Source organism: Anomaloglossus baeobatrachus, chromosome 1 (genome assembly GCF_048569485.1).
Source record: "Anomaloglossus baeobatrachus isolate aAnoBae1 chromosome 1, aAnoBae1.hap1, whole genome shotgun sequence".
Lineage (NCBI taxonomy): Eukaryota > Metazoa > Chordata > Amphibia > Anura > Aromobatidae > Anomaloglossus > Anomaloglossus baeobatrachus.
The window spans coordinates 557,467,594-557,482,775 of record NC_134353.1 but is presented as its reverse complement, the minus strand read 5'-3'; positions in this window follow the sequence as shown (position 1 = coordinate 557,482,775).

Here is a 15,182-nt window from a genome sequence, read left to right as displayed (position 1 = left end):
AGGAAGAGAAACGTGGACTTGTACAATTCTGGTTCATCCTTAAGTGCAATTTCCAGATACACGAAAGTGCCTTGATTATCTGTACAAACAATTATACGCAAGTAAAAACAAGATGGGAAATGTCCAGCCATCATACTACTAAGGAAGGAGACGGTTATGTGTACCAGAGATGAATGTGCTTTGGTCTTATATGTGCATATTAACCCAAGACAAAAACAAAAGACCTTGTGAAGATGCTAGCAGAAGCTGGTAAGATTTTGTCATTATCCACAGTGAAACGAGTACTGTATCAACATGGGCTGAAATGGCACCCTGCTGGGAAGAAGCCATTACTCAAAGAGAAAAATAAAAAGGGAGATTAATGTTTGAAAATGCCACTGGAACAAAGACCTTAATTTTTGGAGACATTTTCTGTGGTCTGGCAAAACCAAAATTGAACTGTTTAGCCATAATCTCCACTCAAAATATTATGTATAGCAAAGTGTGCACAGTACCAACATTCCAAGCTGTACTATTGAAAAAATGAGATTTTTGGCAAAAAATTGCAATTTTTCGAGCCACCCCGCCAACGTCACGGCAAATCTCCTGGGGCAGTCCTAACACTAAAATATTTTTATTTAAAGTGTGCCATGTGGCCTCACATATGCAAAATTAGGACTGCACAGCACGTACCTTGTGCTTTTCAGTCACCGTCTCCATGACTGATTCATGGTTGTGGGCGGGACAGGCCCGAGCACATGCTGCTTAGAATAAATAGCCAGTGGACGGGGTTGGATGGCAAGTGTGAACAGCCACCAACCGCCAAAAATCAGGACAGATGGAAAAATAAACATGAGGTGCACTGCAAGATGAGAACCAACTGGGACCCTATATAAGAAGAAAAAACAGCATAAAAACAACCTCCACTCAAAATATTATGTATAGCAAAGTGTGCACAGTACCAACATTCCAAGCTGTACTATTGAAAAAATGAGATTTTTGGCAAAAAATTGCAATTTTTCGAGCCACCCCGCCAACGTCACGGCAAATCTCCTGGGGCAGTCCTAACACTAAAATATTTTTATTTAAAGTGTGCCATGTGGCCTCACATATGCAAAATTAGGACTGCACAGCACGTACCTTGTGCTTTTCAGTCACCGTCTCCATGACTGATTCATGGTTGTGGGCGGGACAGGCCCGAGCACATGCTGCTTAGAATAAATAGCCAGTGGACGGGGTTGGATGGCAAGTGTGAACAGCCACCAACCGCCAAAAATCAGGACAGATGGAAAAATAAACATGAGGTGCACTGCAAGATGAGAACCAACTGGGACCCTATATAAGAAGAAAAAACAGCATAAAAACAACCTCCACTCAAAATATTATGTATAGCAAAGTGTGCACAGTACCAACATTCCAAGCTGTACTATTGAAAAAATGAGATTTTTGGCAAAAAATTGCAATTTTTCGAGCCACCCCGCCAACGTCACGGCAAATCTCCTGGGGCAGTCCTAACACTAAAATATTTTTATTTAAAGTGTGCCATGTGGCCTCACATATGCAAAATTAGGACTGCACAGCACGTACCTTGTGCTTTTCAGTCACCGTCTCCATGACTGATTCATGGTTGTGGGCGGGACAGGCCCGAGCACATGCTGCTTAGAATAAATAGCCAGTGGACGGGGTTGGATGGCAAGTGTGAACAGCCACCAACCGCCAAAAATCAGGACAGATGGAAAAATAAACATGAGGTGCACTGCAAGATGAGAACCAACTGGGACCCTATATAAGAAGAAAAAACAGCATAAAAACAACCTCCACTCAAAATATTATGTATAGCAAAGTGTGCACAGTACCAACATTCCAAGCTGTACTATTGAAAAAATGAGATTTTTGGCAAAAAATTGCAATTTTTCGAGCCACCCCGCCAACGTCACGGCAAATCTCCTGGGGCAGTCCTAACACTAAAATATTTTTATTTAAAGTGTGCCATGTGGCCTCACATATGCTTGGAATGTTGGTACTGTGCACACTTTGCTATACATAATATTTTGAGTGGAGGTTGTTTTTATGCTGTTTTTTCTTCTTATATAGGATGTTTATTTTTCCATCTGTCCTGATTTTTGGCGGTTGGTGGCTGTTCACACTTGCCATCCAACCCCGTCCACTGGCTATTTATTCTAAGCAGCATGTGCTCGGGCCTGTCCCGCCCACAACCATGAATCAGTCATGGAGACGGTGACTGAAAAGCACAAGGTACGTGCTGTGCAGTCCTAATTTTGCATATGTGAGGCCACATGGCACACTTTAAATAAAAATATTTTAGTGTTAGGACTGCCCCAGGAGATTTGCCGTGACGTTGGCGGGGTGGCTCGAAAAATTGCAATTTTTTGCCAAAAATCTCATTTTTTCAATAGTACAGCTTGGAATGTTGGTACTGTGCACACTTTGCTATACATAATATTTTGAGTGGAGGTTGTTTTTATGCTGTTTTTTCTTCTTATATAGGGTCCCAGTTGGTTCTCATCTTGCAGTGCACCTCATGTTTATTTTTCCATCTGTCCTGATTTTTGGCGGTTGGTGGCTGTTCACACTTGCCATCCAACCCCGTCCACTGGCTATTTATTCTAAGCAGCATGTGCTCGGGCCTGTCCCGCCCACAACCATGAATCAGTCATGGAGACGGTGACTGAAAAGCACAAGGTACGTGCTGTGCAGTCCTAATTTTGCATATGTGAGGCCACATGGCACACTTTAAATAAAAATATTTTAGTGTTAGGACTGCCCCAGGAGATTTGCCGTGACGTTGGCGGGGTGGCTCGAAAAATTGCAATTTTTTGCCAAAAATCTCATTTTTTCAATAGTACAGCTTGGAATGTTGGTACTGTGCACACTTTGCTATACATAATATTTTGAGTGGAGGTTGTTTTTATGCTGTTTTTTCTTCTTATATAGGGTCCCAGTTGGTTCTCATCTTGCAGTGCACCTCATGTTTATTTTTCCATCTGTCCTGATTTTTGGCGGTTGGTGGCTGTTCACACTTGCCATCCAACCCCGTCCACTGGCTATTTATTCTAAGCAGCATGTGCTCGGGCCTGTCCCGCCCACAACCATGAATCAGTCATGGAGACGGTGACTGAAAAGCACAAGGTACGTGCTGTGCAGTCCTAATTTTGCATATGTGAGGCCACATGGCACACTTTAAATAAAAATATTTTAGTGTTAGGACTGCCCCAGGAGATTTGCCGTGACGTTGGCGGGGTGGCTCGAAAAATTGCAATTTTTTGCCAAAAATCTCATTTTTTCAATAGTACAGCTTGGAATGTTGGTACTGTGCACACTTTGCTATACATAATATTTTGAGTGGAGGTTGTTTTTATGCTGTTTTTTCTTCTTATATAGGGTCCCAGTTGGTTCTCATCTTGCAGTGCACCTCATGTTTATTTTTCCATCTGTCCTGATTTTTGGCGGTTGGTGGCTGTTCACACTTGCCATCCAACCCCGTCCACTGGCTATTTATTCTAAGCAGCATGTGCTCGGGCCTGTCCCGCCCACAACCATGAATCAGTCATGGAGACGGTGACTGAAAAGCACAAGGTACGTGCTGTGCAGTCCTAATTTTGCATATGTGAGGCCACATGGCACACTTTAAATAAAAATATTTTAGTGTTAGGACTGCCCCAGGAGATTTGCCGTGACGTTGGCGGGGTGGCTCGAAAAATTGCAATTTTTTGCCAAAAATCTCATTTTTTCAATAGTACAGCTTGGAATGTTGGTACTGTGCACACTTTGCTATACATAATATTTTGAGTGGAGGTTGTTTTTATGCTGTTTTTTCTTCTTATATAGGGTCCCAGTTGGTTCTCATCTTGCAGTGCACCTCATGTTTATTTTTCCATCTGTCCTGATTTTTGGCGGTTGGTGGCTGTTCACACTTGCCATCCAACCCCGTCCACTGGCTATTTATTCTAAGCAGCATGTGCTCGGGCCTGTCCCGCCCACAACCATGAATCAGTCATGGAGACGGTGACTGAAAAGCACAAGGTACGTGCTGTGCAGTCCTAATTTTGCATATGTGAGGCCACATGGCACACTTTAAATAAAAATATTTTAGTGTTAGGACTGCCCCAGGAGATTTGCCGTGACGTTGGCGGGGTGGCTCGAAAAATTGCAATTTTTTGCCAAAAATCTCATTTTTTCAATAGTACAGCTTGGAATGTTGGTACTGTGCACACTTTGCTATACATAATATTTTGAGTGGAGGTTGTTTTTATGCTGTTTTTTCTTCTTATATAGGGTCCCAGTTGGTTCTCATCTTGCAGTGCACCTCATGTTTATTTTTCCATCTGTCCTGATTTTTGGCGGTTGGTGGCTGTTCACACTTGCCATCCAACCCCGTCCACTGGCTATTTATTCTAAGCAGCATGTGCTCGGGCCTGTCCCGCCCACAACCATGAATCAGTCATGGAGACGGTGACTGAAAAGCACAAGGTACGTGCTGTGCAGTCCTAATTTTGCATATGTGAGGCCACATGGCACACTTTAAATAAAAATATTTTAGTGTTAGGACTGCCCCAGGAGATTTGCCGTGACGTTGGCGGGGTGGCTCGAAAAATTGCAATTTTTTGCCAAAAATCTCATTTTTTCAATAGTACAGCTTGGAATGTTGGTACTGTGCACACTTTGCTATACATAATATTTTGAGTGGAGGTTGTTTTTATGCTGTTTTTTCTTCTTATATAGGGTCCCTGTTTAGCCATAATGACTAGAGATGTGTGAACCTTATAAAGTTCAGTTCGTCAAGCCTTACCAAACAAACGCTAAGCTTGATGAACTGTTCATCGAAGTGTCGAACCATCAAACGACAAACCTTTCACCCTCTTTGGTTTCAATGAGAGGCCAAATCTAATAGAGAGAAAACACCTTAGGCAGGGTCAAAAAGCTTCCAAAATAGAAAAATATGTTTCCCAGTGCAGCCCTACTTTTTTGGCATAGCTGCTAGCTTCCTAGAATATTGACATAAGAAATATAGAGGTGAATGAGAAACAGGCATGGGGCTGATGCTTCCATACCCCTGCCAGTACAGACAAGAAACAATTTGGAGACCCATCTTGGAGTCTTGAGATTTAAAAACCATTCAGGCAGACAGCAGGAAAGTGATAATGTGGTGCCCCTGACCTGGTCAGGCGCCACTGAGCACTGCACCCATGCTGGGACAGTACTTCCAGGTAATCCTAATGGCCAGAAGGAGGTGTGTACATACAGACACAGCAACCAGGTCTCCCACACCATTAGATGGGACCCTTGGGCAGTCCCTGGAGGGGTCTGGCCTTCAATTCTTGTCAAGGGGTGTAGTGGAGGGCCTGGGAGCTAAAGTGCAGAGGCTGTCAGGAAAGAAGTGGAGCGAGCCAGTCTGGTAGTGGTGAGCGACAGTTGCTAGGAGACACAGACACGCACTCACACTACTCAAACCCTGCATGTGAAGTAGCCGTTAGCGAGAGAGAACGGTTACCAGTCAGTCAGAAAGACAGAGAGAGAGTCATTTGAGTATGGAGACTTCCGGTGACTAGGCACATACGGGGAACAGGTCCCTAGAGTAGACTTAAGTTTAACTATCTGCTAAAGCTACTGGTGAGGAGAACTACAAGTACCTCACCAACCACACAGAGTCCGAGCCTCAGCAGCAACGCAGCGACCCATAAGGAGACAGAGCCAGAAGCCATCTCACCTGGTCCACGCTGCCGGCAAATGGTCCAAAAAATGAGAAAAGGCAGTAGCGACTCCCTGGATAGACGCCACGGTACTTCAAGTCACTGGTTATCCGAGCAAAGAGTGCTAGGAAGGCGAGTTAATGGTTACCCTCAGACTGGCTTAAAGGATACCTGGTTTCACCTGGTTTATTGCAGTATCGCCTGGCTCAGCTCACTATAACATCTAGAAGTGAGTAAAAAGCAGTTGAAAGACGTTCTGGACTCTGCCTGAGTTATTATGGGACCTGTTGTTCTACACACCCGAGCCCCTGGGGCCAGCCTCACTCACGGGAGGCCACACCATCCGACTGCAGACCCCATCAGCCCCAGATGCTCGTTAAATTTGCAGTGGCGGTCACCCCTATTCCTGACCACAAACCGTGAATGGCGTCACAACACATATATACAAAACCGATATACCTATTGCCATATACAGAAGAAGACCCTGTGACATCCCTGAAGCTGGATCGTATCCCTTGGGCGACACAATAACAATTGCCCTCCACCCATTTCCCCATAGTGTCTTTGCACAGCAGAGAGGTATGATCCATGCAACACACAGGATGTGGCTTGACATCTCATTTTAAAAACCAAGAGATGCATGAATAACGTGCATAGGTCTCTTGCTCACAGAACCCTGGCACTACAGACAAGACATAACTTTAAGACCCATCTTGGGTTCTTGAGATTTAACCCTAGAACGTGCAACCATAGAAATCTACCATAGAAAACAAGTAACCTAGCATGCCTGCGAGGCCCCAGGTATGCGTTCTAGGGTTAAAAACCTTTCTGACAGACATCAAAACAATGGCATCAATTGACCCCCCCATTTCCCCATAGTGTGTTTGTACAGCAGGAAAGTATAGTCCATGCAAAACACAGGATTTGGCCTGGCATTTAATTTTAAAAATTAACAGATGCATGAGTGACAGGTATAGGCATCTTCCTCCCATAACCCTTACACTATAGGCAAGACACAACTTTGAGACCCATTTTGGAGTCTTGAGACTTATAAACCTTTCAAGCAGACAGCAGGATAGTGGAATCAATTGCCCTCCCCATTTTCCCATATCATGTATACACATCAGGCAGGCATAGCCCATGCAACACAGGATGTGGCCTGGCATTTTCATTTTAAAAATCAAAAGATACACAAGTCATAGGCATAGACTTCTTGCTCTCAGAACCCTGGAATTATAGACAAGTCCCAACTTGGAGTCCAATCTTGGAGTCTTGAGATTTAGAAACCTTTCAGGCAGACAGCAGGACAATAGCATCAATTGCCCCCCCCTCTTTTCTCCATAGTGTGTTTGCACAGCAGGGAGGTATAGTCCATGCAACATACAGGTTGTGGCTTGGCATTTTAAATTTAAAAAGCAATGTATGTTTGACAGGTGTAGGCCTCTTGGTTCCAGAACCCTGGCATTACATACAAGATAACTTGGAGATGCATATTGGAATCTTGAGACTTAAAAACTGTTCAGGTAGACAGCAGGACAGCAGGACAGTGGCATCAATCTCCCCCCTATTTCCCCATAGTGTCTTTGCACATTAGGGAGGTATGGTCTATGCAACAGACAGGATGTGGTCTGGCATTTAAATTTTTAAAAATAAAAAGTGGTATGAGTGACAGTATAAGGCATCTTGATCCGACACCTCTGCCAGTACAGACAAGACACAACTTGGAGACCCATCTTGGAGCCTTGATATTTAAAAACATTGCAGACAAACAGCAGGACCGTGGGATGAATTGACCCCACCATTTGTCCACAATTTCTTTGCATAGAAGTGAGGTATGGTTCATACAACACACAGGATGTGGCCTTGGTGCCATACATGGATCAAAAACACCAGTAATGGTCAACCGAACAAGGGGTATGTTTGCGAAGCTTTATCGAACCGCACTTTGAACCTTTTGAAACTTTTTTGAACCACATTGGATTCATATGGAGGCCAAAAGGCAAAGGCACAGAAAACATCTTTAGGGGGTTCCAAAAGCTTCCAAAACAGCAAAAATACAGTTTAAAGTGCAGCACCACTGTTGGCATAGCCATTAGCTTCCTAGATAATTGACAGAAGAAATATAGAGGTGGATGAGAGACAGATGTAGAGCTGGTGCTCCTATATCCCTGTGATTACAGACAAGACACAACTTGGAGACCTAGGTAGTAGTCTCAACATTAAAAGTCCTTTCAGGGACACAGCGCTACAGTAGCATCAATTGCCTCACTCCACATAGGGCTTTAAAAGAGCAGGGAGGTACGGTCCATGGAACACACAGGCCTGTGGTCTGGCATGAGAAATTGTAAAATGAAGACATACTACTGTGACTGGTGTAGGCCTCTTGGTCACAGAATCCTGGCACTACTTAAAAGACGAGAAGAAAAGTTGGATCCAGCATCAAATTCCATAGTTAAAAAGTTTCAGCTATATTGAAAAATAAGTATAAAAATATATACAAGAGACGTATATGTTTAGCAGAGGGATGGGGCAAAGTGCATGAAACACCTTACGAGTTTCGGACGGTGAATTTAAAAGTAGTCCTAAAGGGGGCTTTACACGCTGCGACATCGCTAATGCAGAGTCGTTAGGGTCACGGAAGTTGTGACGCACATCCGGCCGCATTAGCGATGTTGCTGCATGTGACACCGATGAATGATTTTGCATCGTTGCAAAAACGTGCAAAATCGCTCATTGGTGACATGGGGGTCCATTCTCGATTATCGTTACTGCAGCAGTAACGATGTAGTTCGTCACTCCTGCGGCAGCACACATCGCTATGTGTGACGCCGCAGGAACGAGGGAGCTCTCCTTACCTGCCTCCGGCCGCAATGCGGAAGGAAGGAGGTGGGCGGGATGTTACGTCCCGCTCAGCTCTGCCCCTCCGCTGCTATTGGGCGGTCGCTCAGTGACGTCGCTGTGACGCCGCATGGACCGCCCCCTTAGAAAGGAGGCGGTTCGCCGGTCACAGCGACGTCGCCGGGCAGGTAAGTATGTGTGACGTGTCTGCACGATGTTGGGTGGCACTGGCAGCGATTTCGCAGTGTGTAAAGTAGCCTTTAGGCCTACTGTTTTCCCAGCTGAGATGACTGTCTAGCAGCCCCGGTGGCAGCAACTTCCCTATCGTTTCACATTCATAACATAGCACTGAGGCAACATGTCCGTTATATGAACATGGACATGTGACTTTGGCAGTCGATCACAGAAGACATTCTGTCTGAACCTTGTGGATGTTTGCTGCACTGTAATTGGCTGCAGCAACATCCACAAATAAAGTTATGAAAAAAAACGATACATGGTGCTGCACGTCAAAGGCCTTCTCATGGTCCAGAGTCCCTGCCTCCTCCACTGATTTTACACTACCCCACATCAAACAGCACTGCAATCCTATCCAAAAGCAGAAAATGCTCATGTTCAGGGGCAGAAAACGAACAAAAATGAACATTACATACTTTTGGGGGTGGAGCTCGGGTTTGACGAACTTGAGCGAAGAACCTCAGGCTCATACCAAATTTTAAATTGGCAATACTTTATCAAACAGGTTTGCTCGTCTCTATTCACTAACAAATTTAAAGCAGTTGGTAAGTACTAACTGACAATACCTAGAAATGTGGTTGACGACATAATTTTTAGCAGGCAATGAAAACTGCCAAGACCTTTTTATCTAGTTCCCTAGCAAATTTACAGGTAGTACAGGTAGTAAGTACTAATTAACAATACCCAGAAATGTGGTTGACTGCGTAATTTTGAGCAGGCAACCAAACTGCCAAGTCCTTTTTAGCTAGTTCACTAGCAGATTTACAGCAGTCAGTACTAACAATATCTACAAATATGGTGACTGCGTAATTTTGAGCAGGCAATGAAAACTCCCAAGATCTTTTTAACTAGTTCACTATCAAATTTACAGCAGGCAGTACTAACGAACAATCCCTAGAAATGTGGTTGACTGTTTAATTTTGAGCAGGCAATGAAAACTGCCAAGACCTTTTTAGCTACTTCACTAGCAAATTGACAGCAGGTAGTACTATCAATACCTAGAAATTTGATTGACTGTGTAATTTTGCGCAGGCAATAAAAACTGCCAAGACATTTTTAGCTACCTCACTAGCAAATATATGCAGTCAGTTCTAACTAAAAATGCCTAAAAAGGTGGTTCACTAGCTTATTTGGAGCAGGCAGTAATAAGTAGCAATACCTATTTAGATCCTTCACTTGCAACTCTTTAGCAGGCACTGACAGGTAGCAATCCCTATTTTTATCATTAAATGCCGATTTGAAGCACAGACCTTTCCCCATGCTGCACCCCACTATTCTATGCTATCGCTCTGCTATCTATGTCAACTACCTAACATTAAACCCCTAGCTAAGCTAACTGTCTAGCATCATCAGCATCAGCACTGGCAGAAGCACCTTTCCTAATGTTTTACAGTCACAAAATGGCGCTGACGTCGCATGTCTGCATTTTATATGCAGATGCACATGTGACTTGGGCAGCCAATGACACAAGCCCTTGTGTCTGAATCTTGTGGATGTTTGCTGTGCCATGATTGGCTGCAGGCAGATCTGCAAATAAAATAAAAAAAAAATGATGCAGCTTTCCTCTGGCTTCTTCAGATTCCCCACCCCCTCCACTCATTAAACACATCCCCCCATTCATCATACATCACCACAATCCTATCCAAAAGCATAACATGTTTTTAGAAAGGCATTTTTTTAAAAAACATGATCAGTGATTGAGCAAAACTGAACATTGCTGACTTTTGGGGAAAGTGCTCAGTTTACCGAGCCAGAGCTGCACAGGCTAAGGCTCATACTGAATTTGAAATTGGCGAATCTTTATCAAACAGGTTTGCTCATTTTTAATAATGACAATCATAATATTTAGAGGAAAAAGGGAGAACCTTTGACGCCTAAGAACATCATCCCAACTGTGGGGGTTTTTTTGCTGCAAGAGGGACTGGTGCACTTCACAAAATAGATGGCATCATGATGAAAGAAGATTATGTGGCAATACTGAAAAATATATCAAGGCATGTGCAAGTAACTTAAAGCTTGGGCGGAAATGGGTCTTCAAATGGACAATGACCCAAAGCACACTGCCAAACTTGTTACAAATTGGCTTTAGGATAACAAAGTCAATGTTTTGGTGTGGCCATCAGAAAACCCTGATCTCAATCCTATTGAAAATTTATGGGCAAAGCTTAAAAGGCAGGTGTGAGCAAGGCGACCTACAAATATGGCTCAACTACACCAATGCTGTCAGGAGGAATGGGCCCAAATTCCTCCCAACTACTGTGAAAAGCTTGTGGAAGGATATCCATAACATTTGATCCAAGTTATACAGTTTAAGGGCAATGGGACCAATACTAATGAAAAGTATGTTCACTTTCTTAAAACATTCTCTCTCTCCCTTCTTATTCCGGCATTGGGCAAATATAAATAATTTTAGTAACTTAATTGACCTAAAACAAGAAAAGTTTATTCTGATTTCATGTCCGATGGTGAGAAAAATATGCATATGTGTCTTTTTTTTAGTGTATGTAAAATTCTGGTTCTGTTTAGATTTAATCCAAAACAAAAACAGGATAATTGTGGTGTACTCAGTGCTGCTGTACAAAGAATCACTCCAAGTAATAAAGCAATGTGGGTGGTTTATTCTATGTTTTTCGAAGAGAGATCCCCTCTTCTTCCTCAGGAAAATCCACCAATACAGTACACCACAATTATCCTGTTTTTGTTTTGCTTCTGCCCTTGGCACGTGGGATCGGCTGCAGCTGTTATATGTTTCTATATTGGTTTTCTATATGGGAGAGAAAAGGCGCAATAGGGTCTTACCCGATATATTGGGCACAATCATAAAGAAGTGATGCACTCATCTGATCGTGTTGTGCCAGTCACAACCCCTTTGACAGCAAAAGTGAGCGCCCAAGCGGTCCAGGAGCAGCACTGTTATACAAGTGGAACATCAAAGGGAAAACTGGAGAAAACAGGTTTTGTGCCGCGCTTGAAGACCACAGACATTGATGTCAGAACAGATGATTCTCTTATTATTTCATTCCTACGCGTTTCGGAGACCCCAACTGTCTCCTTCTTCAGGGAAAAGAACTCTTTTTTTTTTTTTTTCTTACTGCTGTATACACTGAATTTAAATAAAACGGAAATACATACAGTTTTAGAAACAAAACTACATATTCATAGATTTTCTTTGTTTTTTAACTTTAGAAAAGCTCTTTTGATTTTTTGGGGTTCAGCACAGGCCTATTTTTGCTCTATCCTTCTTAATTTCTAATGTAAAGAGAGCATCAAAGGGAAAACTGGAGAAAACAGGTTTTGTGCCGCGCTTGAAGACCACAGACATTGATGTCAAAACAGATGATTCTTTTATTATTTCATTCCTACGTGTTTCGGAGACCCCCAACTGTCTCCTTCTTCAGGGAAAAGAACTTTACAGAGGCCGAGGAAGAGTCCTTTTAAGAGGCAATGAAAAGGGGAGGGAAGACAAAGAAAATCCCTGCCTATGACGTCAGCTCACCATGTGCTGCAGAGCGATGACTCATAGCCACATGGAGTTGAGCCGCATCATAGTCACATTGAAAGAAACATATATTACATATAAACCTAAAAGAGCATCAAGAAGACTGTCAAAAAGTGCCAAAGAGAGCTATAAAAATAATGGAAATAATGAAAATATTAATATTTATATAAATCTATACAGATACATATACACATAAAAATGCAAGAAAAATAAGACATATATTAATATAAACCCAAAAAGGAACTGTGAAAATCACTAGCTGCTTCACAGTCATTACCATGACTGAAAAGACATGCACTGTATGTGGTGACAGCGTGTATACCTGTAGGCTAAATTATTAAAATCTTCATTTGTTAATATTATTATTCTTATTATTATTTTAATCGTAGAGTTTTGATAAGACAAAGAAGCATTTACAAAAAGGGTGATAAAGTGTGTATTCCGGACATTACTAGATGAATCTTAAAGATCAAAAAAGAAAAAAATCAAAAAATAGTATTGTGCGCATGCGTGAAGATAGAGAAGATTCTCTTGCCATGGAAGGTGAATTGAGTTCAAGCCATGGGAAAAAAGGCAGGGCGCAGGTGCGCTGCACATGGAAAGAAGCAGTATCCTCACAAAGAGGTCAAATGAGTTCAGAAGCGTGGGAACTGCCCGTAGCGCGCGTGCGCACACATATCGCAGTCCCACAGCAAACTGAAGGGGAAAAAAAGGGGGGATTACACGTAATCGTGCCATAAAAATAGTGCCATAAAGAAAGTGAATAACATGATGGTAGGGAATTAATGGAACGGGACCCTGCCCGACCATGCTGAAGTAGAACAATTAGAAAAAAAGAAGGAGAGGAGAGAAGGGTGCATTTGAACTTTGAACACAAAGGAAAGGGCATTCCAAGTGACAAAAAAGAATGAATATACAAAGAAACAATCTTTATTTAACAAACAAGGCAGTGGGAGGATGACAAGAAGGGGAGGGGGTATAAAATTAAGAACGCGCGGTGATGCCTATAGAAACCCGATGCTGACAACCAGTAGAATAACATGAAAAGATATATATACATTTACCAGTATATGAAACTATAAAATAAGGTTTTTATAGACATTGATGTCTGCATTTATGAGCAGAAGGGGAGGGGACGCGGATTAAAAACCATATATATATATTTTTATTTATTTTTTTTTTTTCAGGGAAGAGTTCTTTTCCCTGAAGAAGAAGACAGTTGGGGGTCTCCAAAACGCGTAGGAATGAAATAATAAAAGAATCATCTGTTCTGACATCAATGTCTGTGGTCTTCAAGCGCGGCACAAAACCTGTTTTCTCCAGTTTTCCATTTGATGTTCTATGTTGGTTGTGAGACACAAGACTAATCCAGGTTAGCGGTTTTCCATTAAAGTCACCATATTATGCATCGGTTAGACCCTATTGCGCTCCTTATATCCACAGTTTGTTCCTGTAGATTTAATACAAAAAGTCTTATTCCAATAAATGTCTATGCACCAAGAAGTCACCTAAATATAGCATAGCCATTAGTTAAGGCAAGTATTAATAGTGGTAGTTGCAATTAATATCTTGGAGCAAATAAAAATTAAATTTACAAATGTATTTCAGTCCTATGCAGGTAAAGACTTAATATTTTAGTTATCTTTACCTGGTGCATTCACATAGAAAGAGTTAATGCGTTGTACAGCGCTCCTGCATGTAGATTGATACTGTGCACTTACTGAATGAATATTTGAAAATTCTTCTTAACAGTACTGAGAAATACTGTGTGTCTGGAGATGGCAACCAAAAGGTAGACACAATTGATGCAGGGGCATCCTCTTTTGTGCTCCGCTGGCGCACTATAGAAGTTCAGGTTGCTCGGGCTGGTGCTACCTCCTGAAGAGTAACGCATGTTACTACATGTATCTGAATCAGCGTGGGACATCAGTATAGCAAGCCGCAGTGTATTAAAATGTCAAAAATTGGTTTTCTACCGGAAACTCAGTCTCTTTTTATTTTCAGATATACATTTTTGGAAACAAGCCATTGTTTCTTATTATAGTTAAGTAAATTACTTATATATTCTGTTGAACCTGACTTCCTTATAGTAGTGATGCCTTTTTAAGATAAATATTTAATAATAATTTGACAAAGCATTTGATACTCCCTGTCATGTAAAACTTTAAGGTCCCTTATACCCAAACCAGAGCTAGCACAGAGATGAGTGTGGCTATGACAACCTTATCTGGAATGTGATATTTAGACCAGGAGAATGTAAGTAACTGTAGGGAAAATGTGCAGAGAAAGACATCCCTTTCTTCTTCTAGATAAAAAAGCTATGTGCCCAGATTTCAGGTGCCATGTTAATATTGTAAATATGAATGGCATATTGTTGGAATACTGGTGAAGTGGTGAATGCAAAGCACTGTTTTGCTTTGCTGGGACATTACTGGTATCCCAAAAAATGGGTATTGGCGGCCAAGAAAATCATGCTAGTGTGTCGTTTTTGATATATTTACGTGAAGGAAAAATCGGCATATAAAATATGACACTAATATTCCTCCCCTGTGTGTCCCAAGGGTAAAGATATGCTAAAAACTAGAATTTCCTAATTTTCTGAAGCTCTTGGCACATCCCACAAGATAATCCCATATGAGGTCACAGAGGGGAGGGTGACCTGAGGTCATAAAAGTCAGCTGCCACATTTTTGCTAAATCAGTTCTGGAGGACACAGACAAGCTGTGGGGGTGCCCATTTGTATTCCTGGTAATCCTCCCTCCATAAACCCAGAAGTCATATCTGTGGCACGAGTTTAGTAAGTTTCATCTTTATCCCTTTTATTTTTATCTAATTGACTATGTAGTATTTGCATTGTTTCACTTTTGCAACATCTTGTATATTTTGCGTAAACACTGCCTATTCTTTTGGATTAAATA